This window comes from Hyperolius riggenbachi, chromosome 5 (genome assembly GCF_040937935.1).
Source record: "Hyperolius riggenbachi isolate aHypRig1 chromosome 5, aHypRig1.pri, whole genome shotgun sequence".
Lineage (NCBI taxonomy): Eukaryota > Metazoa > Chordata > Amphibia > Anura > Hyperoliidae > Hyperolius > Hyperolius riggenbachi.
Genome location: NC_090650.1, coordinates 2406189 through 2419261, shown reverse-complemented (window position 1 = coordinate 2419261; position 13073 = coordinate 2406189). Strand labels below are relative to the sequence as shown.

General features: G+C 45.7%; 1 protein-coding gene across 1 annotated transcript in view; it reads left to right on the top strand.

Moving 5' to 3' along the window:
- Positions 1-317: 317 nt before the first annotated feature.
- The window catches only part of CALCR (calcitonin receptor), a 653324-nt gene continuing 640568 nt past the window's right edge, over positions 318-13073 (top strand). Inside the window, exon 1 of the mRNA XM_068238473.1 lies at positions 318-490. The gene's annotated coding sequence lies outside the window, so the exon portion shown is untranslated. The remainder of the gene's footprint in view (positions 491-13073) is intronic.

Below are 13073 nucleotides of genomic sequence, written 5' to 3'. Positions count from 1 at the left end.
TGGTCCCCCATCTCTGCTGACCTTCACCAGCTGACCCCCTGCAGCCCTCCAATCCGCCCCCCGGACCTGCAGCCCCCCCAATACCCCCTCCGGGACCTGCAGCCTCTCTGCCGATTGGAACTTGGATTAGGCTGGATTCTCCTCTGAGCCGCCAGAAAGGAATTATCCCTCTGCGACCCCCAGGAAGGGCTGCGACCCCCAGAAACCACTGTGACCCAACAAAAAATTACTGCGACCCCCAGGAAGAGCTGTGACCCCCCCCCCCCCCCAAAAAAAAAAAAAAAAACTATTGCGACCCCCGGAAATTACTGCGAACCCCAGAAGGAGCTGCAACCTCCAGAACTACTGCGACCCCCAGGAAGGGCTGCGACCCCCAGGAAGGGCTGCGACCCCCAGGAAGGGCTGTGACCCCCAGGAAGGGCTGTGACCCCCAGAAATAAGTCGGCCGATGTCCTAGGATCGCTGCAAACCCCAAACCCAGCACTATTTAGTAAGTTCAGCAAGTTGTGTTTGTTATAATGTGGATATAATGTGGATTTAATGTAGTTGTATTGTGGATACAGTGGGGATATAATGTGGATACAGTATGGATACAATGTAGTTATAATGTGGATATAATACAGGTATGATGTGGACATAGTATGGACGTGTTTGGTGGATAGAATGTTGGACAGATACATTGTCTGACTCTACCTGCAGGACAGTCCGGGGCTCTCCTGTACAGCAGCAGGGGCAGGTGCCTCCAGTAGATTGTCTGGCTCTAGATACCCCCTGCCTCCATCCATACCTGCAGGGCAGTCCGGGGCTCTCCTGTACAGCAGCAGGGGCAGGTGCCTCCAGTAGATTGTCTGGCTCTAGATACCCCCTGCCTCCATCCATACCTGCAGGGCAGTCCGGGGCTCTCCTGTACAGCAGCAGGGGCAGATGCCCCCAGTAGATTGTCTGGCTCTAGATACCCCCTGCCTCCATCCATACCTGCAGGACAGTCCGGGGCTCTCCTATACAGCAGCAGGGGCAGATGCCTCCAGTAGATTGTCTGGCTCTAGATACCCCCTGCCTCCATCCATACCTGCAGGACAGTCCGGGGGACTCCTGTGCAGAAGCAGGGGCAGATGCCCCCAGTAGATTGTCTGGCTTTACCTGCAGGACAGTCCTGGGGACTCCTGTACAGCAGCAGGGGCAGGTGCATCCAGTAGATTGTCTGGCTCTAGATACCCCCTGCCTCCATCCATACCTGCAGGACAGTCCGGGGCTCTCCTGTGTAGCAGGGGCAGGTGCCTCCAGTAGATTGTCTGGCTCTAGATACCCCCTGCCTCCATCCATACCTGAAGGGCAGTCCGGGGCTCTCCTGTGTAGCAGGGGCAGGTGCCTCCAGTAGATTGTCTGACTCTAGATACCCCCTGCCTCCATCCATACCTGCAGGACAGTCCTGGGGACTCCTGTACAGCAGCAGGGGCAGGTGCCTCCAGTAGATTGTCTGGCTCTAGATACCCCCTGCCTCCATCCATACCTGAAGGGCAGTCCGGGGCTCTCCTATACGGCAGGGGCAGGTGCCTCCAGTAGATTGTCTGGCTCTAGATACCCCCTGCCTCCATCCATACCTGAAGGGCAGTCCGGGGCTCTCCTGTGTAGCAGGGGCAGGTGCCTCCAGTAGATTGTCTGACTCTAGATACCCCCTGCCTCCATCCATACCTGCAGGACAGTCCTGGGGACTCCTGTACAGCAGCAGGGGCAGGTGCCTCCAGTAGATTGTCTGGCTCTAGATACCCCCTGCCTCCATCCATACCTGCAGGACAGTCCGGGGGACTCCTGTACAGCAGCAGGGGCAGATGCCTCCAGTAGATTGTCTGGCTCTAGATACCCCCTGCCTCTATCCATACCTGAAGGGCAGTCCAGGGCTCTCCTATACAGCAGGGGCAGATGTTCCCTGCAACCAGTTAGCTTTCTAGGGTTAAAGAAAGCAATCTGACCCCCCCCCCCCCCCCCCCAGTATCTTATCCATAGAGAGAGGAACTTTTGTCCCTGGAGGTTTTTTGGTTATATTTCTAAAGATGTTTCAGCTAATCAACTGTATATGGAAATGTTTTGGTTATGACTCTGGTGATGGTTCGGTTATGTTTCTGGAGATGTTTTCTTTATGTCTGGAGCTTTTTTGGTTATGACTCTGGAGATGTTTTGGTTATGATTCTGGAGATGTTTTGGTTATGAATCTGGAGATGTTTTGGTTATGAGTCTGGAGATGTTTTGGTTATGAGTCTGGAGATGTTTTGGTTATGAGTCTGGAGATGTTTTGGTTATGAGTCTGGAGATGTTTCGGTTATGAGTCTGGAGATGTTTTGGTTATGAGTCTGGAGATGTTTCGGTTATGAGTCTGGAGATGGTTCTGGAGATGTTTTGGTTATGAGTCTGGAGATGTTTTGGTTATGAGTCTGGAGATGTTTTGGTTATGAGTCTGGAGATGTTTTGGTTATGAGTCTGGAGATGTTTTGGTTATGAGTCTGGAGATGTTTTGGTTATGACTTTGGAGATGTTTCGGTTATGAGTCTGGAGATGGTTCTGGAGATGTTATGGTTATGAGTCTGGAGATGTTTTGGTTATGAGTCTGGAGATGTTTTGGTTGCATTTCGAGATGTTATGGTTATGAGTCTGGAGATGTTATGGTTATGAGTCTGGAGATGTTATGGTTATGAGTCTGGAGATGTTTTGGTTATGAGTCTGGAGATGTTTTGGTTATGAGTCTGGAGATGTTTTGGTTATGAGTCTGGAGATGTTTCGGTTATGAGTCTGGAGATGTTTCGGTTATGAGTCTGGAGATGTTTCGGTTGCATTTCGAGATGTTTTGGTTATGAGTCTGGAGATGTTTTGGTTATAAGTCTGGAGATGTTTTGGTTATGAGTCTGGAGATGTTTTGGTTATGAGTCTGGAGATGGTTCTGGAGATGTTTCGGTTATGAGTCTGGAGATGTTTCGGTTATGAGTCTGGAGATGTTTTGGTTATGACTTTGGAGATGTTTTGGTTATGAGTCTGGAGATGTTTTGGTTATGACTTTGGAGATGTTTCGGTTATGAGTCTGGAGATGTTTTGGTTAGGAGTCTGGAGATGTTTTGGTTAGGAGTCTGGAGATGTTTTGGTTAGGAGTCTGGAGATGTTTTGGTTAGGAGTCTGGAGATGTTTTGGTTAGGAGTCTGGAGATGTTTTGGTTATGAGTCTGGAGATGTTTTGGTTATGAGTCTGGAGATGTTTTGGTTATGAGTCTGGAGATGTTTTGGTTAGGAGTCTGGAGATGTTTTGGTTAGGAGTCTGGAGATGTTTTGGTTAGGAGTCTGGAGATGTTTTGGTTATGAGTCTGGAGATGTTTTGGTTGCATTTCGAGATGTTATGGTTAGGAGTCTGGAGATGTTTTGGTTGCATTTCGAGTTGTGATGTTATGGTTAGGAGTCTGGAGATGTTTTGGTTGCATTTCGAGATGTTATGGTTAGGAGTCTGGAGATGTTTTGGTTATGAGTCTGGAGATGTTTTGGTTAGGAGTCTGGAGATGGTTCTGGAGATGTTTTAGTTATGAGTCTGGAGATATTTTTGGTTGCGTTTGGAGATGTTATGGTTAGGAGCCTGGAGATGTTTCGGTTATGACTCTGGAGATGTTTCGGTTATGATTCTGGAGATGTTTTTGGTTGCGTTCGGAGATGTTTCGGTTTAAGTATGGAGATGTTTCGGTTATGACTTTGGAGATGTTTTGGTTATGATTCTGGAGAGGTTATGGTTATGACTTTGGAGATGTTTCGGTTATGAGTCTGGAGATGGTTCTGGAGATGTTTTAGTTATGAGTCTGGAGATATTTTTGGTTGCGTTTGGAGATGTTATGGTTAGGAGCCTGGAGATGTTTCGGTTATGACTTTGGAGATGTTTTGGTTATGATTCTGGAGATGTTTTTGGTTGCGTTCGGAGATGTTTCGGTTATGACTTTGGAGATGTTTTGGTTATGAGTCTGGAGATGTTTTTGGTTGCGTTCGGAGATGTTTCGGTTTAAGTATGGAGATGTTTCGGTTATGACTTTGGAGATGTTTTGGTTATGATTCTGGAGAGGTTATGGTTATGACTTTGGAGATGTTTTGGTTATGATTCTGGAGAGGTTATGGTTATGAGTCTGGAGATGTATTTTGGTTATGAGTCTGGAGATGTTTTCATGAGTCTGAAGATTTTTTGGTTAGGTTGCTAGAAATATTTCGGTTATGTCCCAGGAATTTTTATTTTTAATATTCTGTTTCTCTTTTGGGTGAGATTAGAACTGGACGTTGCTATTTTTCATCATCCCACAGTGACAAAAATAATTAATAAAAAACATTTTTAATTGATTTATATATTAGCGGTCTTCATATTCACAACCCAAATTCATGTTTAATGGATGGTTGGGGAAACATGTCTTTTTGTTTCTCAGATAAAATCAGTAACCTCCCGATTCTTCTAAGGAAACACTCCGATACCCCCCCCCCTTCCCCCCGCTATGTGTGTCCGTACTGTGTCTACGCGTTTTAGGACTGGTGCACACCTCAAAGCACTAGCGTCATCGCAGACGCTCAGCGTTTTTAGAAGTGATTTTTCTAGGCAATTCTAGGCATGTGCCTAGTGATTTTCTAGCTATGCCTGGCGATTTTTGGAGCATTTTGGTGTGGAGCTGTAACTGAACAGCTTTCGTTAAAAAAAAATGCTTGTTCTAGCGCTTTTTAAAGCGATTTTCCACTTTCCTCTATTTAAACTTGAGGCAGAATCGCCTCAGAAATCAGCAGAAATGCTGCAGGACCCGCGTTTCTGCGTTCGGGAGAAAATCACATCGCTCTGGTGTGCTCCATCCCATTCACATACATTAGCCAAGCGCTCTTCAAAGCACTCGCATTTTGCGAAGCGCTCAGAAGCACTCTAGGTACGCACCAGTCCTCACTTATACAGATCTCTCACTTTTTCCTCTCACCATTTTAATTAAAGCCTTTTTGTTTTTTTAATTATTTGTATTTGTAAATTACAAGCAGAATCTCAGGCAGCCCATCCTTCTTCTCATTGCCTCAAGCAGGGTTCACACTGATTACAACTTGTGTGCGTCTTGTGAGTGTGCGAAGCACACTAGCCACATATCTCACACTCATAGATGGTAATAGCGTCTGGAAATCCACGTATGGGAAAACTGCTTTGCAGGGTGGTTTTCGCTGCCTTAAGGCTCGGTGCACAAATAACATAACATAAAAGGCTGCGTTTTATGTCATGTTTTCACTTTATGTAGTGTGCATTTTTAGTGCGTTTTTGCTGTGTTTTTGGGTTTTTTTGTTTGGGGGGTTTTACCGCATATACGTTTTTTCAAGCATGTTGCGTGTTTTTAAATGCGTTTGCGGTTCGCATATCTAAAACGCATATGTGTTTTTCATGCGTTTTATATTTCCATTTATGGAAATCACCAGGAAGACAACAGGAAGCGGAAATACATCACAAAACAATTTTTGGGGGTAAAAACGCCTATAAAAACGCACGGAAAACTCATGAAAAATGCATGTTCATTGCGTTCCCTTGACTTCCATTCTGTGCGTTTTTGATGCGTTTTTGCATATTATGCAACAATACCAGCGCTTCTGAAAACACGTGTGTTTCTTATATGCATATTTTTACCTGCAGCCCATAGACTTCCATTAGCGGAAAAAACAGGGCTGTGGAGTCGCTACAAAAATCTTCCGACTCCGACGTCTGTTTATGAAATCACGACTCCGACTCCAACGCCGACTCCTTAGTCTAATACTTAACAGGGATGTGGATTTTGTACAAAAATCATCCGACTCCGACTCTTCAGTTTCTGAAATCAACGACTCCGGTTGCCCAAAATTGCCCCGACTCCGACTCCTCGACTCCAACGCCGACTCCACAGCCCTGGGAAAAAACACAGTATTTCCCGCAACGCTAGCGTTTCTGCTATGTGTGCACCTAGCCTCAGGAGCATATGCGCTGGCTGCGATCACATTTTCGGATTGCTGCGATTGCAAGGGCACTGCAATAACATAGGAATCACAAAACTCTTTATTTTCGGTTGGAAAGGGCCCATAGTTTCCACGTCCTTTATGGGATGATCGCCATTTACAACGTCATGAAGTATTTGTAGGTGATAATGGAGTATTTTGTGCTATGAGGTACCACAAGCAATCGGTCATGTTACCATTAGGGCTGCTCCGCATCGCAACGCAAAGAAACTGCAACCAATTCACCCCAGTGGAGTCGTTTCCACTGATGCCAATTATCCTACGCGATCCGGCGCGATGCGAAGCGGGGGAAATATGGATAGCATGCTGCAGTTTTCCGTGGCACACATCCGAGTCCCCACAGCCACCGACGGGAAGTCGCAGGACGCCGCATCCGGTTGTACGGAACGCCACAGGAAGTACCTGCGGAGGGGATGCGAGGCGATGCGGTGATCACCTCATATCCTAAACGCTGGTGGAAATGGGCTCTTATAGATGGGTTTCTGCAGACTGGCGTGGCTCTGCTGTCCTCTGTAATAATCAGTGCAGCACAGCCACCGTCCTGATCCACATTAAAGGGGAACTGAAGAGAGAGGTATATGGAGGCTGTCATGTTTATTTCCTTTTAAGCAATACCAGTTGCCTGGCAGCCCTGACGATCCTCTGCCTCTAATACTATTAGCCATAGCCCCTGAACAAGCATGCAGCAGATCAGGTGTTTCAGTGGTTCAGACTTATAAGTCTGATCTGACAAGACTAGCTGCATGCTTGTTTCTGGTGTTATTCAGATACTACTGCAGAGAAATAGACCGGCAGGGCTGCCAGGCAACTGGTATTGTTTAAAAGGAAATAAATATGGCAGCCTCCGTATACCTCTTACTTCAGTTCCCCTTGATCTACTGGCTCCAGGTTCAATCACTTTATGTAAGTGATGGACGGTTGCCGGGTGTGTGGGCAGATTGTGGCAGTGCTGATCAGCAGGTCGCTGTTCTCTGGCGATGGCTCCAGATTCTATCATTTGATGTAAGCGATGGACGGTTGCCGGGTCTGTGGGCAGATTGTGGCAGTGCTGATCAGCAGGTCGCTGTTCTCTGGTGATGGCTCCAGGTTCAATCACTTTATGTAAGTGATGGACGGTTGCCGGGTGTGTGGGCAGATTGTGGCAGTGCTGATCAGCAGGTCACTGTTCTCTGGCGATGGCTCCAGGTTCTATCATTTGATGTAAGCGATGGACGGTTGCCGGGTCTGTGGGCAGATTGTGGCAGTGCTGATCAGCAGGTCGCTGTTCTCTGGTGATCCTCATTGATCTGCAGGTCTTGTGAATGGAGATATGTTCTTAATTTAATCAATGTCTGTCCCTGTACAGCCTTGCAATGCACATACCATTACACCAGCCCATCAGGTGGCATCATCACAATGTGGGGTGGATGGCCGGGACATGTCTGTCCTCTGGATTGAGTGGCTTCTCTGGTAGCACAGGGTAGGGGTGGAGGGCCAGGTCGTGTCTGTCCTCTAGATTGATTGGCTTCTCTGGTAGCAATTGGCGTTAAGCGGACCTGGGGCTGGCATCGTGCCCATTGGCGTGGAGCAGTCTTAGGCCTCTTTCCCACCAGGACGTTGCGTTTTAGGGGACATTGTAGGTCGCACAGAGTGGCGCTCCAGGAAGTAAACACTGCACATCACTGAGTGCAGTGAATATTATTTAGCCATGTGGCTGGCCATGGAGGAGGGGAGACCTCCTCCTCCAACATTACTGAGCATGTGCAAACAGTCTAACGCAGCTTGGCCGCGTATAACGTACAGCATGCAGCACTTTTTTTTGAACGTGCTGCGTTACAATGTAACGCAACGTGGGCACTGTGAACAGCACATTGCAGTTAGATTGCTGTGTGGTGGGGAGCGTTACAGGCTGCTCTAACGTTCGCCTGTAACCTCCCACTGTGAAAGTAGCCTTAATGTAGTTAATGTCACCGGGACCTCTGTTCAGCAGAGTGCATTATTTATATATCGTATTTATAACCAGATCTCAGCGCATTTCCTCAGCTATTTATAGACATGAGAGATGCTTGGAACACACTTATTCATAATTACAGCCAGATTGGTACTCATATCAATGGGTGCTCGAGAAACTCTGCAGATCCACAGCCAGGGGGCGCTATGTGCACAGGGTTCAGTGATAATCTGCAGATATGCAGCCAGGGGGCGCTGTGTGCACAGGATTCAGTGATAATCTGCAGATCTGCAGCCAGGAGGCGCTGTGTGCACAGGATTCAGTGATAATCTGCAGATATGCAGCCAGGGGGCGCTGTGTGCACAGAATTCAGTGATAATCTGCAGATATGCAGCCAGGGGGCGCTGTGTGCACAGGGTTCAGTGATAATCTGCAGATATGCAGCCAGGGGGCGCTGTGTGCACAGGATAATTATCATTATTATTTATAAAGTGATAACATCTTCTGCAGTGTTGTACAGAGTATTTTGTGTTGTCACTTAAAGGGAACCTAAACTGAGGAGGATATGGCCTTTTAAAATAATACCAGTTGCCTGACTCTCCTGCCGATCCTGTGTCTGTAATACTTTTAGCCACAGCCCCTGAACAAGCATGCAGATCAGGTGCTCTGACTGAAATCAGACTGGATTAGCTGCATGCTTGTTTCAGGTGTGTGATTCAGCCACTACTGCAGCAGGACTGCCAAGCAACTGGTAAGGTTTAAAAGGAAATATCCATATCCCTCTCAGTTAAGGTTCCCTTTAACTGTCCCTCAGAAGAGCTCACAATCTAAATCTACCATAATCATAGTCTAATGTCCTACCATATTATTATTATGTATTTATATAGCACTGACATCTCCTGCAGCGCATTACAGAGTACATAGTCATGTCACTAACTGTCCTCAGAGGAGCTCACACTCTAATCCTACCATAGTCCTAGTCTAATGTCCTACCATATTATTATTATGTATTTATATAGCACTGACATCTCCTGCAGCGCATTACAGAGTACATAGTCATGTCACTAACTGTCCTCAGAGGAGCTCACAGTCTAATCCTACCATAGTCATAGTGTAAAGTCTTACCATATTATTATTATGTATTTATACAGCACTGACATCTTCTGCAGCACTGTACAGAGTACATAGTCATGTCACTGACTGTCCCCCGAGGAGCTCACAGTCTAATCCTACCATAGTCAGTCTAATGTCCTACCATATTATTATTATTATTATGTATTTATATAGCACTGACTTCTTCTGCAGCACATTACAGAGTACATAGTCATGTCAATGACTGTCCTGAGAGGAGCTCACACTCTAATCCTACCATAGTCATAGTCTAATGTCCTACCATATTATTATTATGTATTTATATAGCACTGACATCTTCTGCAGCACATTACAGAGTACATAGTCATGTCACTGACTGTCCTCAGAGGAGATCACACTCTAATCCTACCATAGTCATAGTCTGTCCTACCATATTATTATTATGTATTTATATAGCACTGACATCTCCTGCAGCACATTACAGAGTACATAGTCATGTCACTGACTGTCCTCAGAGGAGCTCCCACTCTAATCCTACCATAGTCATAGTCTAATGTCCTACCATATTATTATTATGTATTTATATAGCACTGACATCTTCTGCAGCACATTACAGAGTACATAGTCATGTCACTGACTGTCCTCAGAGGAGATCACACTCTAATCCTACCATAGTCATAGTCTAATGTCCTACCATATTATTATTATGTATTTATATAGCACTGACTTCTTCTGCAGCACATTACAGAGTACATAGTCATGTCAATGACTGTCCTGAGAGGAGCTCACACTCTAATCCTACCATAGTCATAGTCTAATGTCCTACCATATTATTATTATGTATTTATATAGCACTGACATCTCCTGCAGCACATTACAGAGTACATAGTCATGTCACTGACTGTCCTCAGAGGAGATCACACTCTAATCCTACCATAGTCATAGTCTGTCCTACCATATTATTATTATGTAATTATATAGCACTGACTTCTTCTGCAGCACATTACAGAGTACATAGTCATGTCAATGACTGTCCTGAGAGGAGCTCACACTCTAATCCTACCATAGTCATAGTCTAATGTCCTACCATATTATTATGTATTTATATAGCACTGACATCTTCCGCAGCACTTTACAGAGTACATAGTCATGTCACTGACTGTCCTCAGAGGAGCTCACACTCTTATCCTACCATAGTCATAGTCTAATGTCCTACCATATTATTATTATGTATTTATATAGCACTGACATCTCCTGCAGCACATTACAGAGTACATAGTCATGTCAATGACTGTCCTGAGAGGAGCTCACACTCTAATCCTACCATAGTCATAGTCTAATGTCCTACCATATTATTATTATGTATTTATATAGCACTGACATCTCCTGCAGCACTTTACAGAGTACATAGTCATGTCACTGACTGTCCTCAGAGGAGCTCACAATCTAATCCTACCATAGTCATAGTCTAATGCCCTACCATATTATTATTATGTATTTATATAGCACTGACATCTCCTGCAGCACATTACAGAGTACATAGTCATGTCACTGACTGTCCTCAGAGGAGCTCACACTCTAATCCTACCATAGTCATAGCCTAATGTCCTACCATATTATTATTATGTATTTATATAGCAGTGACATCTCCTGCAGCACATTACAGAGTACATAGTCATGTCACTGACTGTCCTCAGAGGAGCTCACACTCTAATCCTACCATAGTCATAGTGTAATGTCCTCCCATATTATTATTATGTATTTATATAGCAGTGACATCTCCTGCAGCACATTACAGAGTACATAGTCATGTCACTGACTGCCCTCAGAGGAGCTCACAGTCTAATCCATAGTCATATGTCTATGTATGTATTGTGTAGTGTATGTATCGTAGTCTGGAGCCAATTTAGAGGGAAGACAATTCACTTATCTGTATAGTTTTGTGGTGTGTGAGGAAACCGGAGTGCCCAGAGGAAACCCACACAGTCAAGGGAATAGCATACACATTCTGTGCAGATAGTGCCCTGGCTGGGATACAAACCGGGGACCCAGCGCTGCAAGGCAAGACCATGCCACCGTGCTGCCGGAAAGTGCAGCAGTGAGAAAATCTGCAGCTCTGCAGCTAGGGGGCGCTGTGTGCTCAGGATTCTGGCACTAATGTGAGTGCTTCAGAATAGAAACGATTCTCGGATTTCCAATAAACATTCACACCGGGGCGATTAGCGGCCATTAACCGTTAATCGATGAATCGCCAGCGATCACTGGCACTTTTTACAGCACTAGTGTAATGTGTACAGTATATGAGCAGCGATCACCGGCAATTCGCTGTAAACACAAACGCTGCGCATACGATTTATCACGATTTGTTAAGTGACCACAATTGTAATGTAAATACCCTCTAATCGCGATCACTCAAAATCGCAAAAAAAAAATGTACAACAAAAAAAATATACCGCCACAAAACGCTAGTGCTAATTGTTATCGTTCTGCCTTCCCCGGTGTGCCTTTCACCTGCGCCTAACCTGACCTCAGACAGCCCTTCTCTTATAACCTATCCTGTATAATCACCGGGACTATCATTCTGATTATTCTATGTTTCTATTCCAGTACAATATGTGTCATCATTCGTAGGGCACCATTCACTAACCGGTGCTAACTGAGCACGTCTTAAGGCTTTGGACGCGCAGACTAGGGTGCTAAGTAGTTTGCACGTCCAAAGCAGTTAGTGATTGCGCGCAAAGCATAGCGACGGTTCGGGTGCGACGTTTGCTTGCACCGCGATGCGATGCTTAGCACGCACCGTGCAGCGCTATGCTTTGATCGCACAAAACTTTGCGCACACAATTTCGCACGCATGGGCGCATACCGTGGGAAAACTCGCTTTTCGCTCCCGCGCTAACACTTAGCACAGGTTAGTGAATCAAGCCCTTATTGTTCACTGAAAATCACGATTATTCTGACTCCATGCACATACCAACTCCAGGCACATGCAAACTCCATGCACATATTGTCCTGCCTGGGAACGTATGTAATCATTATAAATGTAATAATTCTTATTTTTCTCTAGGGATCACAATAATCCCACTATGGCGAGGGAAAGCCTATTATCCCTCCTGTATGTCTCTGGGCTGTGCATGCTAACACAGGATGAGCATACAGACTCCATGCCCATACAGACTCCATGCCCATACAGACTCCATGCCCATACAGACTCCATGCCCATACAGACTCCATGCCCATACAGACTCCATGCCCATACCGACCACATGCACATACAGACTCCAGGCGCATACAGACTCCAGGCGCATACAGACTCCAGGCGCATACAGACTCCAGGCGCATACAGACTCCAGGCGCATACAAACTCCAGGCGCATACAGACTCCAGGCACATATTGTCCTGTCTGGGAACGTATGTAATTATTATACATTTAATTATTTTTATTATTCTGTGGGGATCACAATCATCCAACTATGGAGAGAGGTAGCCTATTATTCTTTCTGTATGTCCCTGGGCTGTGAGAAGAAATACATGCTAACACAGGAAAAGCATACACACTCATTGCATATTAACACTCCATGCAGATACACACTCCATGCACATGCATATACACACTCCATGCATATACACACTCCATACATATACACACTCCATACCGACCCCATGCACATACAGACTCCATGCACATACACACTCCATGCACATACACACTCCATGCACATACACACTCCATGCACATACACACTCCATGCACATACACACTCCATGCACATACACACTCCATGCACATACACACTCCATGCACATACACACTCCATGCACATACACACTCCATGCACATACCGAATACATACGCATACAGACTCTATGCCATCTTCTCCAGCTATCTATCGCCAGCAAGCCTTCTCCATCCATCCATCACCAGCAAGCTTTCTACTGTAACATGCAAGCAGAACAGAGGTGAAGCACCCCCCCTCTCCTCCAAATCCTGTCTATACCATGGACAAAGGGCTACTCCACACCTCTGGTAACATCCT